The 5,809-nt window shown below is 43.0% G+C and overlaps 1 pseudogene; it reads right to left on the minus strand.

The window, feature by feature from the left end:
• Nucleotides 1-4,377: 4,377 nt before the first annotated feature.
• Nucleotides 4,378-5,809, minus strand: LOC136420299 (arylacetamide deacetylase pseudogene; annotated as a pseudogene).

Genomic DNA, 5,809 nt, shown 5'->3' on the forward strand with positions numbered 1-5,809 from the left:
CATCGTGTTGGAGGAGTGGGTTGACAAGTATGACGGACCCTCAGCGGGTAAGTCAGTACAAGAAATACAGACTCAAATATATAGTTTTAGATTGGGTAAATGTTATGTAATAGTTGAAGGGCCAACGCTCTAGAACACGCTTATTTCATTAAAATGCGAAAACGACGTGAAAATACCCTCAAGTAGGCTCTTCTTTGACTCTCCTAGCAGAAAGTTGGTTGACCGCAGGTCAATAAAATTTGGTATACTTAAAGAACAAGCATTGGTGCGCCCACCGGTGGCCGACTTATTGGTGTTAAATGAGTCACACTATAAGAAATTATTCACTGAACATTGCGTATTTAAGACTCATTTTAGGCCATTTGTGTTGGCTAGCAGCAGGTATGTATCGTTCATGAATATTCTTGAAAATCTCTGCTGATTTCCAGAAATGTTACCTTTCATTTGATATATAGTTTATTGTTTATTGGAAAACAGGAGAGGGCAGCACCCGTAAAGAAAATGTTCACTTTGTTGAAAAACAGACGCGGTGCCTTTCCAGGAACATTGCTCATTATCTTCAATTTGATCAGATAGCTTATTGTAGATTTTAATGGTTGATAGCGCAGTGATGTCGGCTCCTTGTGTGTTGTACATATTGGACGCGGTCGCTCGGGTAATTTCGATAAGCCTGTTCCGTATTATAAGTTTTTCTTCCCGGTGATAACATACAATGAAACAGCCCCGTTCTCCTCTTGTTAGCGTTGTTCCAACTCAAAGATATAAACAGGTGCAGGTTAACTTGAACATTTTGTTTATATATGTGAAGAACAGTCAGTTTGTGATCAACATCATGCTAGTTTGTAATGCCTACTAATGGGCTTGACGCGTACAGATATAGATCAACTGTGGTTTTGCTGATTGTGGAGATAATCTGCTGATTGTGAAGACACTGAGCTGTCACAAAGTGCATAAAGTATTCAATCACATACATGTTTACCTGTTAACCACAGACTTTATTTAGTTTGTGTAACACCAAATCCGCTGTCCTAGAAAGTGACGGGCTCCTCTCTGACCGATGTTGGGCGCGGGCCTTTATAACACCCCCACAAAAGTCCTTCCTGCTGTACCTAGTAATTCGTGCAGTATCCGCTACAAATTTGTGCTGTACCCGGTAATTTTTGCCGTACTCACTGAAACTCCCTGCCGTACCCGGAAATTTGTATCGTGCCAAGTCCTTTTGCGCTGTGTCCAATTGCGGGTATCGCACGGGCATAGAGTTTAGTCACTAGAAAGTTGTGTATAAAAACCATGCACGGCAACAATGCACTGTCTCATATACCTAGGCTGACCCAACTTCAAGTTTTTCCCCACACAATACTAACCTGGTACCTCCTATTTTTGAACTGACACAAAATATTATTTACTTTCTGTACAACAGTTGCCTTTTCTATAAATAGGAGCATCTAGAGTATGGTTTCTAGCATATCACTAGATTAAGCCGCTTTTAACAAATCCTTGACGTCAGACCCAAATGTTCACCAAATTATCACGGGAAATACATGTATAATTGAGAGTTGAACCACAAAAAGGGCTCAACCTGGTCCTTATCTTCTTGATCCCACCGCCATCACCGTGCGTTCTAGAAAAACGTTTTCTGGTAGTACATTACTTATAAAAAAACTTTATGTACAGAGAGACATCGTGTTGATGTATACATCTCGTTACACTACGATCTCACTCTTAATGTGTCTTCTAAGTAAGAAGAGATACCCTTATCGTTAGAAAGTAGTTTCACTTTTATAAAGAACGTTTAAATGTGTAGCGCTGAATAAAGTATTCTACGCATGGTCTGACCAAGCAAACCTGGTCTGTTTCAGCCTACTCTCGCCCTCGCTTCCCGACGGAAAGCCTGAGCTGGCCCACGGTAGCCCAGTCCTCCCGCCCCGCGGCCCGGCAGCACCGCCCCCACCAGCCTGACCGCCGTCCTCCCGTCAAGTTCGACACCGCCGCCTGGAGCACCAGCTCGATCTTCGGGGATGCCGGCTTCTTCGCCTCCATGGAGGCCATGGGCGAATTCTGCAGAGTGAAACCTGTAGACAACACCATAGTCCACCGTGTAGATTCGGAGTTTCTGCGTCGCGCTGCTAAAGGTGAAGCTGGCGACAACTCACTCCTTCCCGAGTCAGAGGAAATGCAGTACTTCGACGCCCCTGGACTGCCATTGTGGATGCTGGAAGATCGGAATCACCAATTCCACGATGCGCGAGGCATGCCTATAAGTCTAGGCAAAGACATCTTCTATGACAAGGCCGACGCTAATGAATACTTCGACACCGAGGGACTGTCCCTGTGGGAGTTGAATGATATAATGAAGTGGTTAGAAGAGGACCCGTTCTTTGACGCACTGCCAGAAATTCCACAGTCATCGGTCAAAGGACAACAGATAGGTCCTGTCCAGGAGCTGCAGCGACCACACGTCCTGCTGATGGCGGTCGTTGAAATCCTCAACGACTACATCGTCTCCACCTCCAGCTTTGTCAAACCTGCTGATGATCGGTTTTGGAAGGTCGCTAGGAGGAGCTAGGAAGACCCTGCTGTCAGCTCAGGAGTACTGCAGGTTTCAGTACAGCTTCACCATCTCCCTCGGCTCCATCCTGATGTACCGCCTGTGTGAGTCGCTAGAAGGCGCGAGGAAGAAGGTGGTGTCAGCTCCGGAGTACTGCAGGTTTCAGTACAGCGTCGCCATCTCTCGCGGCTCCATCTTGATGTTGAGCCTGCCTGTCTCGCTAGGAGGCGCTATGAGGAGCGTAGTTTCCTCCCTCCAGCTTGTTGCCAGCAGGATCACAGATCTCCTGAAGCGTCCATTCCGTCGCTAAGCACAAACTTGTCACCCGGCCCGTGAACTGACGCTACAGTTTAATTTCTCCTAGGTTGTCTAGATGTCGGGTTGTCCTAAAATCCTCTTCAGTTTTGTTAATGTACCACGCATGGTGTGTGTACGAAAAACTTTGGTTGAGCGTGAATGCACAGATTTAAAAAAAAAATCCATATAGAAATAAGATCACACAGCTGCTGATGAAGTGCCCATTCCACCGCTAAAAAGAACCACTTTTCCCGACAGGACTAATGCCATTGAGTATCTTCGGGACTGTTGTGGTGTTCTTTCTACAGCCGTCAGGACTGGAACACTGGTTTGATTATCTTACAGGGTGAGAAAAAGTGTAAAAACGTTGGCAGAAAGGCAGTTTTGATTAAGTCAATGCCGATGAAATTGAAATTATAAAGATTATACAAAAATACGGGAACCTGGAAAAAAGGACATTGATGTATCAGTTTATAGTGTATGTGTAACATTGTATCTTCTTTCATGTTAACATTTTGCCTGCTACTTTAAAGTCCCTTTTAAATTTGTACCGCAGGTATACCGTATATACGGTCACCGAGTTGTAAAAGACTTAAGCAAAAGAACAATGTCAATGTACATGTATTATTGGGGCTTGGCATGTCTATTGTGCACGCTTAATGGGGATTATAAAACATGGAGATCTTTCATGGGATCCCATGAGAAAAGAAGGAAAATTCAGGCAATACGTTAGTACATTTACGCAACCTGTGCTTGTTTATTGTCTTGAATTTGCCCTTTTTGGCGACACCTCAGGGGCGAGCCAAATGGTATAGTATTGTGTGCAGTTCATGTTTATTTTGTTGCTACGCGTATGTAGCAGGCCCTCTTTATTGTTATACTGTACAGTACCTGTGTATCATTTAAGGGGCTGGGTACCTACTTGTAATTCGGAAGAAAAGAAATCAGCAACAATTGTCAGCGTAAGTTGCTATAGCTGTTTATGTGTGTATATCAAATGCTCAATTTGGATTTAAGTGCCCATCGCATCTATGTATATTTTACATATATAGAATAGTTGTGACAATGTTAAAGTGCATCATCATTTTAGATATGATATACGACATTTCATATATGATATACTACCAGCTGTATAGCGGCCCCAAAATAAACCTTCGGGCATGTTGAGTCGATTATATGGATACATCCTCCAATAAGAGTTTGGTAAAATTGCCTTCATTATGAAATCTATGTGGTCAGGAAGAATGAACAAATGACTAAACACACAGAGTATGGCATACCGAACAATAGATTCTTCATTTTTGTTCTTTCACATCTACTTTGAAATTGACATTGGCAATTTACGATATTAGCACCCGTTTTCCGACAAATTTATTTGCTCATTTAGCATTTGCTTTGTACGATTTTGGTCACACTCTTTAATCACACTAAGTTATACTTAATCGTACATGTAATTAAAGACCCAATTTTATAATGCTTCCACCGATCACCTTTCTGATTTCTTAACTACTACTTCAAAATTGCTGGCGTTTTATTTTATCACAATCTCTTTAGAATGCCTTAATGGATAGAATAACTGAACGAATGAGTAAGGGTTATAGGTTTTTCTTTAGATACGCCAGGTAGTTCTTCATAGCAGAACTTGCTGACTCATAAACATCGAACAGGCCGATAAATCCGTGGTAGCCGTGTTCGTAATAGTCGTTTTCAACCCCAACCCCAACCTTCTGTAGCCTTGTGGCGTACATCACGCCAACGTCCTTCAACACATCGTACTCACACGTCATCACGTACGTCGGTGGGAGACCTTCCAAATCACCGTCATCCGCCATCAACGGTGGAAAACGTGGATCCAAAATGGTTGCGATGTTTGGAATCTCGGGAAATTGTATATCTCCCTTCTTAACCTGAGTAACGTCGACCATTTTGGCATCCACGTACCCGGCGTACTGAGATTTCTTCATCAGCACACCTGTGTGATTGTTGTCTTCAAACACCTTCTTGAAAGACAGGTCATTGTTAAGGTACCACAGCCAAAACGATACCATTAGATCTTTACTTAGAGTGTTCACCTGGCCAGGGTTGATGTAAGAAGGCGTGTTGAAGTCGATGGCTTGTAGGCATGGGTAGATGAGCGCCTGTGTCTTTAACTTATGAATACCGTTTTCTTTAGCGAGTGTTTGTGTGACGGCTGCGGTGAGGTTCCCTCCAGCACTGTCCCCGGTGATGCCGATACGTGCCGGGTCGACATTGTACTTCTCTGCGTTCTGGAGGAAGAACTTTGTGGCAGCAACACTGTCATCATACGCAGCTGGGAACACGTGCTCGGGTGCCAGTCTATAGCTGTAAGATGATGCGAAAGATATCGATGTCTGTTTGCTAGTAAACCAGAGTCTAGTGTCTACTATTAGAGGTACAAAATCGATAGGTGCTAGAGCAAGGAACCTGTCAATTTTCTACCTTCAACTACGGTAGAAGATGCATATGAAGTGCACATCATCGTAGATTGTACCTTTATGTTAATGATAGAAATATGTCCTATATTTATATATATAGAAAATAGATTCCCTCAGTTAACGTGCACTTCATCGTAGGTTGTACATGTACTATGTAAATGATAGAAATATCCTATTTTGTTACATGAAAGTAGATTCCATCACTTTAGAAATATGGGTAGCACTAGTGAAAACGTCTATAGCTAAACCCATACAATCGCACATTTTTGCTATTACCAAGAAGCGAGAAGACGTCGATCGTATCATGTCTTTGTTGTGACTTGCCCTGGGTCAGTAGGGCAAAAATGTACAATAATAAAGGTTTTTATTCACTAAGACAGAGGAGGCTAATAACGGCTACTGTCAGTCTACAAGTTACATGCACCTAATACTAGTACCAGACGTACAACCTGGTGTCAGTGGTGGGGGTTTCTGGCGAACAGACTCCATTGAAATGACCGGTGTTCAT

This window comes from Branchiostoma lanceolatum, chromosome 15 (assembly GCF_035083965.1).
Source record: "Branchiostoma lanceolatum isolate klBraLanc5 chromosome 15, klBraLanc5.hap2, whole genome shotgun sequence".
NCBI classification, from domain to species: domain Eukaryota; kingdom Metazoa; phylum Chordata; class Leptocardii; order Amphioxiformes; family Branchiostomatidae; genus Branchiostoma; species Branchiostoma lanceolatum.